This window comes from Lactuca virosa, chromosome 1 (genome assembly GCF_052849685.1).
Source record: "Lactuca virosa cultivar CGN04683 chromosome 1, Lactuca_virosa_CGN04683_v6, whole genome shotgun sequence".
NCBI lineage: Eukaryota > Viridiplantae > Streptophyta > Magnoliopsida > Asterales > Asteraceae > Lactuca > Lactuca virosa.
In genome coordinates, this window is record NC_136426.1 from 261,500,009 (window position 1) to 261,509,706 (window position 9,698).

Sequence of the window (9,698 nt, forward strand, 5' to 3'; positions counted from 1 at the left end):
CATCGCGTACGAAAACAAAGGAGGTTCTGCGTCTTTTAAGACATACAAGCAATAAGCATGGATAGTATTTCCGGTGCGATCATACCAGCACTAATGCACCGGATCCCATCAGAACTCCGCAGTTAAGCGTGCTTGGGCGAGAGTAGTACTAGGATGGGTGACCCCCTGGGAAGTCCTCGTGTTGCACCCCCCTTTTTCGTTGTCCGTTTGCGTTTTTTTAGATTTTACGTGCGGTTTTTTTTTGTTTTTTTTTCTTTCTTGCTATTTCTATGCTCGGGTGGCCTCCGCTTCATGGTTGATGGTTTTCGTATTTTTGGAACGGAGCCGATCGGTCACGTGGGTTCCACGCCTCGCGTACGAAAACAAAGGAGGTTCTGCGTCTTTTAAGACATAAAAGCAATAAGCATGGATAGTATTTCGGGTGCGATCATACCAGCACTAATGCACCGGATCCCATCAGAACTCCGCAGTTAAGCGTGCTTGGGCGAGAGTAGTACTAGGATGGGTGACCCCCTGGGAAGTCCTCGTGTTGCACCCCCGTTTTTTCGTTGTCCGTTTGCGTTTTTTTAGATTTTACGTGCGGTTTTTTTTTGTTTTTTTTTTCTTGCTATTTCTATGCTCGGGTGGCCTCCGTTTCATGGTTCATGGTCTTCGTATTTTTGGAACGGAGCCGATCGGTCACGTGGGTCCCACGCCTCGCGTACGAAAACAAACGAGGTTCTGTGTCATTTAAGACATACAAGCAATAAGCATGGATAGTATTTCGGGTGCGATCATACCAGCACTAATGCACCCGATCCCATCAGAACTCCGCAGTTAAGCGTGCTTGGGCGAGAGTAGTACTAGGATGGGTGACCCCCTGGGAAGTCCTCGTGTTGCACCTCCCTTTTTCGTTGTCCGTTTGCGTTTTTTTTAGATTTTACGTGCGGTTTTTTTTTTCTTTCTTGCTATTTCTATGCTCGGGTGGCCTCCGCTTCATGGTTGATGGTTTTCGTATTTTTGGAACGGAGCCGATCGGTCACGTGGGTCCCACGCCTCGCGTACGAAAACAAAGGAGGTTCTGCGTCTTTTAAGACATAAAAGCAATAAGCATGGATAGTATTTCGGGTGCTATCATACCAGCACTAATGCACCGGATCCCATCAGAACTCCACAGTTAAGCGTGCTTGGGCGAGAGTAGTACTAGGATGGGTGACCCCCTGGGAAGTCCTCGTGTTACACCCCCCTTTTTCGTTGCCCGTTTGCGTTTTTTTAGATTTTACGTGCGGTTTTTTTTTGTTTTTTTTCTTTCTTGCTATTTCTATGCTCGGGTGGCCTTCGTTTCATGGTTCATGGTCTTCGTATTTTTTGAACGGAGCCGATCGGTCACGTGGGTCCCACGCCTCGCGTACGAAAACAAAGGAGGTTCTGCGTCTTTTAAGACATACAAGCAATAAGCATTGATAGTATTTTCGGTGCGATCATACCAGCACTAATGCACCGGATCCCATCAGAACTCCGCAGTTAAGCGTGCTTGGGCGAGAGTAGTACTAGGATGGGTGACCCCCTGGGAAGTCCTCGTGTTGCACCCCCCTTTTTTCGTTGTCCGTTTGCGTTTTTTTAGATTTTACGTGCGGTTTTTTTTTTGTTTTTTTTTCTTTCTTGCTATTTCTATGCTCGGGTGGCCTCCGTTTCATGGTTGATGGTTTTCGTATTTTTGGAACGGAGCCGATCGGTCACGTGGGTCCCACGCCTCGCGTACGAAAACAAAGGAGGTTCTGCGTCTTTTAAGACATAAAATCAATAAGCATGGATAGTATTTCGGGTGCGATCATACCAGCACTAATGCACCGGATCCCATCAGAACTCCGCAGTTAAGCGTGCTTGGGCGAGAGTAGTACTAGGATGGGTGACCCCCTGGGAAGTCCTCGTGTTGCACCCCCCTTTTTTGTTGTCCGTTTGCGTTTTTTTAGATTTTACGTGCGGTTTTTTTTTCTTTCTTGCTATTTCTATGCTCGGGTGGCCTCCGCTTCATGGTTGATGGTTTTCGTATTTTTGGAACGGAGCCGATCGGTCACGTGGGTCCCACGCCTCGCGTACGAAAACAAAGGAGGTTCTGCGTCTTTTAAGACATAAAAGCAATAAGCATGGATAGTATTTCGGGTGCTATCATACCAGCACTAATGCACCGGATCCCATCAGAACTCCACAGTTAAGCGTGCTTGGGCGAAAGTAGTACTAGGATGGGTGACCCCCTGGGAAGTCCTCGTGTTACACCCCCCTTTTTCGTTGCCCGTTTGCGTTTTTTTAGATTTTACGTGCGGTTTTTTTTTGTTTTTTTTCTTTCTTGCTATTTCTATGCTCGGGTGGCCTTCGTTTCATGGTTCATGGTCTTCGTATTTTTTGAACGGAGCCGATCGGTCACGTGGGTCCCACGCCTCGCGTACGAAAACAAAGGAGGTTCTGCGTCTTTTAAGACATAAAAGCAATAAGCATGGATAGTATTTCGGGTGCTATCATACCAGCACTAATGCACCGGATCCCATCAGAACTCCGCAGTTAAGCGTGCTTGGGCGAGAGTAGTACTAGGATGGGTGACCCCCTGGGAAGTCCTCGTGTTGCACCCCCCCCCTTTTTCGTTGCCCGTTTGCGTTTTTTTAGATTTTACGTGCGGTTTTTTTTTGTTTTTTTTTCTTTCTTGCTATTTCTATGCTCGGGTGGCCTCCGCTTCATGGTTGATGGTTTTCGTATTTTTGGAACGGAGCCGATCGATCACGTGGGTTCCACGCCTCGCGTACGAAAACAAAGGAGGTTCTGCGTCTTTTAAGACATAAAAGCATTAAGCATGGATAGTATTTCGGGTGCGATCATACCAGCACTAATGCACCGGATCCCATCAGAACTCCGCAGTTAAGCGTGCTTGGGCGAGAGTAGTATTAGGATGGGTGACCCCCTGGGAAGTCCTCGTGTTGCACCCCCCTTTTTTCGTTGTCCGTTTGCGTTTTTTTAGATTTTACGTGCGGTTTTTTTTTTTTGTTTTTTTTTCTTTCTTGCTATTTCTATGCTCGGGTGGCCTCCGTTTCATGGTTGATGGTTTTCGTATTTTTGGAACGGAGCCGATCGGTCACGTGGGTCCCACGCCTCGCGTACGAAAACAAAGGAGGTTCTGCGTCTTTTAAGACATAAAATCAATAAGCATGGATAGTATTTCGGGTGCGATCATACCAGCACTAATGCACCGGATCCCATCAGAACTCCGCAGTTATGCGTGCTTGGGCGAGAGTAGTACTAGGATGGGTGACCCCCTGGGAAGTCCTTGTGTTGCACCCCCCTTTTTTGTTGTCCGTTTGCGTTTTTTTAGATTTTACGTGCGGTTTTTTTTTTCTTTCTTGCTATTTCTATGCTCGGGTGGCCTCCGCTTCATGGTTGATGGTTTTCGTATTTTTGGAACGGAGCCGATCGGTCACGTGGGTCCCACGCCTCGCGTACGAAAACAAAGGAGGTTCTGCGTCTTTTAAGACATAAAAGCAATAAGCATGGATAGTATTTCGGGTGCTATCATACCAGCACTAATGCACCGGATCCCATCAGAACTCCGCAGTTAAGCGTGCTTGGGCGAGAGTAGTACTAGGATGGGTGACCCCCTGGGAAGTCCTCGTGTTGCAACCCCCCCCCCCCCCTTTTTCGTTGCCCGTTTGCGTTTTTTTAGATTTTACGTGCGGTTTTTTTTGTTTTCTTTCTTGCTATTTCTATGCTCGGGTGGCCACCGCTTCATGGTTGATGGTTTTCGTATTTTTGGAACGGAGCCGATCGGTCACGTGGGTCCCACGCTTCGCGTACGAAAACAAAGGAGGTTCTGCGTCTTTTAAGACATAAAAGCAATAAGCATGGATAGTATTTCGGGTGCGATCATACCAGCACTAATGCACCGGATCCCATCAGAACTCCGCAGTTAAGCGTGCTTGGGCGAGAGTAGTACTAGGATGGGTGACCCCTGGGAAGTCCTCGTGTTGCACCCCCTTTTTCGTTGTCCGTTTACGTTTTTTTAGATTTTACGTGCGGTTTTGTTTTGTTTTTTTTTCTTTCTTGCTATTTCTATGCTCGGGTGGCCTCCGCTTCATGGTTGATGGTCTTCGTATTTTTGGAACGGAGCTGATCGGTCACGTGGGTCCCACGCATCGCGTACGAAAACAAAGGAGGTTCTGCGTCTTTTAAGACATACAAGCAATAAGCATGGATAGTATTTCCGGTGCGATCATACCAGCACTAATGCACCGGATCCCATCAGAACTCCGCAGTTAAGCGTGCTTGGGCGAGAGTAGTACTAGGATGGGTGACCCCCTGGGAAGTCCTCGTGTTGCACCCCCCTTTTTCGTTGTCCGTTTGCGTTTTTTTAGATTTTACGTGCGGTTTTTTTTTGTTTTTTTTTTCTTTCTTGCTATTTCTATGCTCGGGTGGCCTCCGCTTCATGGTTGATGGTTTTCGTATTTTTGGAACGGAGCCGATCGGTCACGTGGGTTCCACGCCTCGCGTACGAAAACAAAGGAGGTTCTGCGTCTTTTAAGACATAAAAGCAATAAGCATGGATAGTATTTCGGGTGCGATCATACCAGCACTAATGCACCAGATCCCATCAGAACTCCGCAGTTAAGCGTGTTTGGGCGAGAGTAGTACTAGGATGGGTGACCCCCTGGGAAGTCCTCGTGTTGCACCCCCGTTTTTTCGTTGTCCGTTTGCGTTTTTTTAGATTTTACGTGCGGTTTTTTTTTGTTTTTTTTTTCTTGCTATTTCTATGCTCGGGTGGCCTCCGTTTCATGGTTCATGGTCTTCGTATTTTTGGAACGGAGCCGATCGGTCACGTGGGTTCCACGCCTCGCGTACGAAAACAAACGAGGTTCTGTGTCATTTAAGACATACAAGCAATAAGCATGGATAGTATTTCGGGTGCGATCATACCAGCACTAATGCACCGGATCCCATCAGAACTCCGCAGTTAAGCGTGCTTGGGCGAGAGTAGTATTAGGATGGGTGACCCCCTGGGAAGTCCTCGTGTTGCACCTCCCTTTTTCGTTGTCCGTTTGCGTCTTTTTTAGATTTTACGTGCGGTTTTTTTTTTCTTTCTTGCTATTTCTATGCTCGGGTGGCCTCCGCTTCATGGTTGATGGTTTTCGTATTTTTGGAACGGAGCCGATCGGTCACGTGGGTCCCACGCCTCGCGTACGAAAACAAAGGAGGTTCTGCGTCTTTTAAGACATAAAAGCAATAAGCATGGATAGTATTTCGAGTGCTATCATACCAGCACTAATGCACCGGATCCCATCAGAACTCCACAGTTAAGCGTGCTTGGGCGAGAGTAGTACTAGGATGGGTGACCCCCTGGGAAGTCCTTGTGTTACACCCCCCCTTTTTCGTTGCCCGTTTGCGTTTTTTTAGATTTTACGTGCGGTTTTTTTTTGTTTTTTTTCTTTCTTGCTATTTCTATGCTCGGGTGGCCTTCGTTTCATGGTTCATGGTCTTCGTATTTTTGGAACGGAGCCGATCGGTCACGTGGGTCCCACGCCTCGCGTACGAAAACAAAGGAGGTTCTGCGTCTTTTAAGACATACAAGCAATAAGCATGGATAGTATTTTCGGTGCGATCATACCAGCACTAATGCACCGGATCCCATCAGAACTCCGCAGTTAAGCGTGCTTGGGCGAGAGTAGTACTAGGATGGGTGACCCCCTGGGAAGTCCTCGTGTTGCACCCCCCCCTTTTTCGTTGTCCGTTTGCATTTTTTTAGATTTTACGTGCGGTTTTTTTTTGTTTTTTTTTCTTTCTTGCTATTTCTATGCTCGGGTGGCCTCCGCTTCATGGTTGATGGTTTTCGTATTTTTGGAACGGAGCCGATCGGTCACGTGGGTTCCACGCCTCGCGTACGAAAACAAAGGAGGTTCTGCGTCTTTTAAGACATAAAAGCATTAAGCATGGATAGTATTTCGGGTGCGATCATACCAGCACTAATGCACCGGATCCCATCAGAACTCCGCAGTTAAGCGTGCTTGGGCGAGAGTAGTACTAGGATGGGTGACCCCCTGGGAAGTCCTCGTGTTGCACCCCCCTTTTTTCGTTGTCCGTTTGCGTTTTTTTAGATTTTACGTGCGGTTTTTTTTTTTTGTTTTTTTTTCTTTCTTGCTATTTCTATGCTCGGGTGGCCTCCGTTTCATGGTTGATGGTTTTCGTATTTTTGGAACGGAGCCGATCGGTCACGTGGGTCCCACGCCTCGCGTACGAAAACAAAGGAGGTTCTACGTCTTTTAAGACATAAAATCAATAAGCATGGATAGTATTTCGGGTGCGATCATACTAGCACTAATGCACCGGATCCCATCAGAACTCCGCAGTTAAGCGTGCTTGGGCGAGAGTAGTACTAGGATGGGTGACCCCCTGGGAAGTCCTCGTGTTGCACCCCCCTTTTTTGTTGTCCGTTTGCGTTTTTTTAGATTTTACGTGCGGTTTTTTTTTTTCTTTCTTGCTATTTCTATGCTTGGGTGGCCTCCGCTTCATGGTTGATGGTTTTCGTATTTTTGGAACGGAGCCGATCGGTCACGTGGGTCCCACGCCTCGCGTACGAAAACAAAGGAGGTTCTGCGTCTTTTAAGACATAAAAGCAATAAACATGGATAGTATTTCGGGTGCTATCATACCAGCACTAATGCACCGGATCCCATCAGAACTCCGCAGTTAAGCGTGCTTGGGCGAGAGTAGTACTAGGATGGGTGACCCCCTGGGAAGTCCTCGTGTTGCACCCCCCCCCCCTTTTTCGTTGCCCGTTTGCGTTTTTTTAGATTTTACGTGCGGTTTTTTTTGTTTTCTTTCTTGCTATTTCTATGCTCGGGTGGCCACCGCTTCATGGTTGATGGTTTTCGTATTTTTGGAACGGAGCCGATCGGTCACGTAGGTCCCACGCTTCGCGTACGAAAACAAAGGAGGTTCTGCGTCTTTTAAGACATAAAAGCAATAAGCATGGATAGTATTTCGGGTGCGATCATACCAGCACTAATGCACCGGATCCCATCAGAACTCCGCAGTTAAGCGTGCTTGGGCGAGAGTAGTACTAGGATGGGTGACCCCTGGGAAATCCTCGTGTTGCACCCCCTTTTTCGTTGTCCGTTTACGTTTTTTTAGATTTTACGTGCGGTTTTGTTTTGTTTTTTTTTTCTTTCTTGCTATTTCTATGCTCGGGTGGCCTCCGCTTCATGGTTGATGGTCTTCGTATTTTTGGAACGGAGCTGATCGGTCACGTGGGTCCCACGCATCGCGTACGAAAACAAAGGAGGTTCTGCGTCTTTTAAGACATACAAGCAATAAGCATGGATAGTATTTCCGGTGCGATCATACCAGCACTAATGCACCGGAGCACTAATGCACCGGATCCCATCAGAACTCCGCAGTTAAGCGTGCTTGGGCGAGAGTAGTACTAGGATGGGTGACCCCCTGGGAAGTCCTCGTGTTGCACCCCCCTTTTTCGTTGTCCGTTTGCGTTTTTTTAGATTTTACGTGCGGTTTTTTTTTGTTTTTTTTTTCTTTCTTGCTATTTCTATGCTCGGGTGGCCTCCGCTTCATGGTTGATGGTTTTCGTATTTTTGGAACGGAGCCGATCGGTCACGTGGGTTCCACGCCTCGCGTACGAAAACAAAGGAGGTTCTGCGTCTTTTAAGACATAAAAGCAATAAGCATGGATAGTATTTCGGGTGCGATCATACCAGCACTAATGCACCGGATCCCATCAGAACTCCGCGGTTAAGCGTGCTTGGGCGAGAGTAGTACTAGGATGGGTGACCCCCTGGGAAGTCCTCGTGTTGCACCCCCGTTTTTTCGTTGTCCGTTTGCGTTTTTTTAGATTTTACGTGCGGTTTTTTTTTGTTTTTTTTTCTTTCTTGCTATTTCTATGCTCGGGTGGCCTCCGCTTCATGGTTGATGGTTTTCGTATTTTTGGAACGGAGCCGATCGGTCACGTGGGTTCCACGCCTCGCGTACGAAAACAAAGGAGGTTCTGCGTCTTTTAAGACATAAAAGCAATAAGCATGGATAGTATTTCGGGTGAGATCATACCAGCACTAATGCACCGGATCCCATCAGAACTCCGCAGTTAAGCGTGCTTGGGCGAGAGTAGTACTAGGATGGGTGACCCCCTGGGAAGTCCTCGTGTTGCACCCCCGTTTTTTCGTTGTCCGTTTGCGTTTTTTTAGATTTTACGTGCGGTTTTTTTTTGTTTTTTTTTCTTGCTATTTCTATGCTCGGGTGGCCTCCGTTTCATGGTTCATGGTCTTCGTATTTTTGGAACGGAGCCGATCGGTCACGTGGGTCCCACGCCTCGCGTACGAAAACAAACGAGGTTCTGTGTCATTTAAGACATACAAGCAATAAGAATGGATAGTATTTCGGGTGCGATCATACCAGCACTAATGCACCGGATCCCATCAGAACTCCGCAGTTAAGCGTGCTTGGGCGAGAGTAGTACTAGGATGGGTGACCCCCTGGGAAGTCCTCATGTTGCACCTCCCTTTTTCGTTGTCCGTTTGCGTTTTTTTTAGATTTTACGTGCGGTTTTTTTTTTCTTTCTTGCTATTTCTATGCTCGGGTGGCCTCCGCTTCATGGTTGATGGTTTTCGTATTTTTGGAACGGAGCCGATCGGTCACGTGGGTCCCACGCCTCGCGTACGAAAACAAAGGAGGTTCTGCGTCTTTTAAGACATAAAAGCAATAAGCATGGATAGTATTTCGGGTGCTATCTTACCAGCACTAATGCACCGGATCCCATCAGAACTCCACAGTTAAGCGTGCTTGGGCGAGAGTAGTACTAGGATGGGTGACCCCCTGGGAATTCCTCGTGTTACACCCCCCCTTTTTCGTTGCCCGTTTGCGTTTTTTTAGATTTTACGTGCGGTTTTTTTTTGTTTTTTTTTTCTTTCTTGCTATTTCTATGCTCGGGTGGCCTTCGTTTCATGGTTCATGGTCTTCGTATTTTTGGAACGGAGCCGATCGGTCACGTGGGTCCCACGCCTCGCGTACGAAAACAAAGGAGGTTCTGCGTCTTTTAAGACATACAAGCAATAAGCATGGATAGTATTTTCGGTGCGATCATACCAGCACTAATGCACCGGATCCCATCAGAACTCCGCAGTTAAGCGTGCTTGGGCGAGAGTAGTACTAGGATGGGTGACCCCCTGGGAAGTCCTCGTGTTGCACCCCCCCCTTTTTCGTTGTCCGTTTGCGTTTTTTTAGATTTTACGTGCGGTTTTTTTTTGTTTTTTTTTCTTTCTTGCTATTTCTATGCTCGGGTGGCCTCTGCTTCATGATTGATGGTTTTCGTATTTTTGGAACGGAGCCGATCGGTCACGTGGGTTCCACGCCTCGCGTACGAAAACAAAGGAGGTTCTGCGTCTTTTAAGACATAAAAGCATTAAGCATGGATAGTATTTCGGGTGCGATCATACCAGCACTAATGCACCGGATCCCATCAGAACTCTGCAGTTAAGCGTGCTTGGGCGAGAGTAGTACTAGGATGGGTGACCCCCTGGGAAGTCCTCGTGTTGCACCCCCCTTTTTTCGTTGTCCGTTTGCGTTTTTTTAGATTTTACGTGCGGTTTTTTTTTTGTTTTTTTTTCTTTCTTGCTATTTCTATGCTCGGGTGGCCTCCGTTTCATGGTTGATGGTTTTCGTATTTTTGGAACGGA

At 47.3% G+C, this 9,698-nt stretch overlaps 27 non-coding genes and 1 pseudogene across 27 annotated transcripts; all 28 read left to right on the plus strand.

Annotated features, from left to right (window-relative positions):
- The first annotated feature begins 71 nt into the window (after positions 1–71).
- LOC145137087 (5S ribosomal RNA) lies at positions 72–190 on the plus strand. Its single transcript, XR_013720864.1, has one exon. It is a non-coding gene; the product is annotated as a 5S ribosomal RNA (ribosomal RNA).
- A 229-nt stretch (positions 191–419) lies between these two features.
- LOC145154501 (5S ribosomal RNA) lies at positions 420–538 on the plus strand. Its single transcript, XR_013734973.1, has one exon. It is a non-coding gene; the product is annotated as a 5S ribosomal RNA (ribosomal RNA).
- A 227-nt stretch (positions 539–765) lies between these two features.
- On the plus strand, positions 766–884 carry LOC145146390 (5S ribosomal RNA). The gene has a single exon (XR_013727336.1). It is a non-coding gene; the product is annotated as a 5S ribosomal RNA (ribosomal RNA).
- A 221-nt stretch (positions 885–1,105) lies between these two features.
- On the plus strand, positions 1,106–1,224 carry LOC145148196 (5S ribosomal RNA). The gene has a single exon (XR_013729093.1). It is a non-coding gene; the product is annotated as a 5S ribosomal RNA (ribosomal RNA).
- Positions 1,225–1,452: 228 nt separating this feature from the next.
- LOC145137092 (5S ribosomal RNA) lies at positions 1,453–1,571 on the plus strand. Its single transcript, XR_013720870.1, has one exon. It is a non-coding gene; the product is annotated as a 5S ribosomal RNA (ribosomal RNA).
- A 231-nt stretch (positions 1,572–1,802) lies between these two features.
- On the plus strand, positions 1,803–1,921 carry LOC145154512 (5S ribosomal RNA). The gene has a single exon (XR_013734986.1). It is a non-coding gene; the product is annotated as a 5S ribosomal RNA (ribosomal RNA).
- Positions 1,922–2,140: 219 nt separating this feature from the next.
- Positions 2,141–2,259, plus strand: LOC145149741 (5S ribosomal RNA). Its single transcript, XR_013730590.1, has one exon. It is a non-coding gene; the product is annotated as a 5S ribosomal RNA (ribosomal RNA).
- Positions 2,260–2,487: 228 nt separating this feature from the next.
- On the plus strand, positions 2,488–2,606 carry LOC145155860 (5S ribosomal RNA). The gene has a single exon (XR_013736288.1). It is a non-coding gene; the product is annotated as a 5S ribosomal RNA (ribosomal RNA).
- A 232-nt stretch (positions 2,607–2,838) lies between these two features.
- Positions 2,839–2,957, plus strand: LOC145155707 (5S ribosomal RNA). Its single transcript, XR_013736136.1, has one exon. It is a non-coding gene; the product is annotated as a 5S ribosomal RNA (ribosomal RNA).
- A 233-nt stretch (positions 2,958–3,190) lies between these two features.
- On the plus strand, positions 3,191–3,309 carry LOC145145648 (5S ribosomal RNA). The gene has a single exon (XR_013726611.1). It is a non-coding gene; the product is annotated as a 5S ribosomal RNA (ribosomal RNA).
- Positions 3,310–3,529: 220 nt separating this feature from the next.
- Positions 3,530–3,648, plus strand: LOC145145127 (5S ribosomal RNA). The gene has a single exon (XR_013726116.1). It is a non-coding gene; the product is annotated as a 5S ribosomal RNA (ribosomal RNA).
- Positions 3,649–3,880: 232 nt separating this feature from the next.
- LOC145143180 (5S ribosomal RNA) lies at positions 3,881–3,998 on the plus strand. Its single transcript, XR_013724231.1, has one exon. It is a non-coding gene; the product is annotated as a 5S ribosomal RNA (ribosomal RNA).
- Positions 3,999–4,226: 228 nt separating this feature from the next.
- On the plus strand, positions 4,227–4,345 carry LOC145137099 (5S ribosomal RNA). Its single transcript, XR_013720872.1, has one exon. It is a non-coding gene; the product is annotated as a 5S ribosomal RNA (ribosomal RNA).
- A 230-nt stretch (positions 4,346–4,575) lies between these two features.
- On the plus strand, positions 4,576–4,694 carry LOC145144748 (5S ribosomal RNA). Its single transcript, XR_013725752.1, has one exon. It is a non-coding gene; the product is annotated as a 5S ribosomal RNA (ribosomal RNA).
- Positions 4,695–4,921: 227 nt separating this feature from the next.
- Positions 4,922–5,040, plus strand: LOC145143980 (5S ribosomal RNA). The gene has a single exon (XR_013725004.1). It is a non-coding gene; the product is annotated as a 5S ribosomal RNA (ribosomal RNA).
- Positions 5,041–5,261: 221 nt separating this feature from the next.
- Positions 5,262–5,380, plus strand: LOC145149865 (5S ribosomal RNA). Its single transcript, XR_013730705.1, has one exon. It is a non-coding gene; the product is annotated as a 5S ribosomal RNA (ribosomal RNA).
- A 229-nt stretch (positions 5,381–5,609) lies between these two features.
- On the plus strand, positions 5,610–5,728 carry LOC145137105 (5S ribosomal RNA). Its single transcript, XR_013720873.1, has one exon. It is a non-coding gene; the product is annotated as a 5S ribosomal RNA (ribosomal RNA).
- Positions 5,729–5,959: 231 nt separating this feature from the next.
- Positions 5,960–6,078, plus strand: LOC145154524 (5S ribosomal RNA). Its single transcript, XR_013734997.1, has one exon. It is a non-coding gene; the product is annotated as a 5S ribosomal RNA (ribosomal RNA).
- A 233-nt stretch (positions 6,079–6,311) lies between these two features.
- On the plus strand, positions 6,312–6,430 carry LOC145154940 (5S ribosomal RNA). Its single transcript, XR_013735408.1, has one exon. It is a non-coding gene; the product is annotated as a 5S ribosomal RNA (ribosomal RNA).
- Positions 6,431–6,651: 221 nt separating this feature from the next.
- On the plus strand, positions 6,652–6,770 carry LOC145155861 (5S ribosomal RNA). The gene has a single exon (XR_013736289.1). It is a non-coding gene; the product is annotated as a 5S ribosomal RNA (ribosomal RNA).
- Positions 6,771–6,998: 228 nt separating this feature from the next.
- Positions 6,999–7,116, plus strand: LOC145144313 (5S ribosomal RNA). The gene has a single exon (XR_013725326.1). It is a non-coding gene; the product is annotated as a 5S ribosomal RNA (ribosomal RNA).
- A 229-nt stretch (positions 7,117–7,345) lies between these two features.
- On the plus strand, positions 7,346–7,480 carry LOC145150331 (5S ribosomal RNA; annotated as a pseudogene).
- A 230-nt stretch (positions 7,481–7,710) lies between these two features.
- LOC145135100 (5S ribosomal RNA) lies at positions 7,711–7,829 on the plus strand. The gene has a single exon (XR_013719583.1). It is a non-coding gene; the product is annotated as a 5S ribosomal RNA (ribosomal RNA).
- A 230-nt stretch (positions 7,830–8,059) lies between these two features.
- On the plus strand, positions 8,060–8,178 carry LOC145144139 (5S ribosomal RNA). The gene has a single exon (XR_013725156.1). It is a non-coding gene; the product is annotated as a 5S ribosomal RNA (ribosomal RNA).
- Positions 8,179–8,404: 226 nt separating this feature from the next.
- LOC145145941 (5S ribosomal RNA) lies at positions 8,405–8,523 on the plus strand. The gene has a single exon (XR_013726891.1). It is a non-coding gene; the product is annotated as a 5S ribosomal RNA (ribosomal RNA).
- Positions 8,524–8,744: 221 nt separating this feature from the next.
- Positions 8,745–8,863, plus strand: LOC145149487 (5S ribosomal RNA). Its single transcript, XR_013730352.1, has one exon. It is a non-coding gene; the product is annotated as a 5S ribosomal RNA (ribosomal RNA).
- A 231-nt stretch (positions 8,864–9,094) lies between these two features.
- LOC145137112 (5S ribosomal RNA) lies at positions 9,095–9,213 on the plus strand. Its single transcript, XR_013720877.1, has one exon. It is a non-coding gene; the product is annotated as a 5S ribosomal RNA (ribosomal RNA).
- A 231-nt stretch (positions 9,214–9,444) lies between these two features.
- Positions 9,445–9,563, plus strand: LOC145155084 (5S ribosomal RNA). The gene has a single exon (XR_013735543.1). It is a non-coding gene; the product is annotated as a 5S ribosomal RNA (ribosomal RNA).
- The last annotated feature ends 135 nt before the right edge of the window (positions 9,564–9,698 follow it).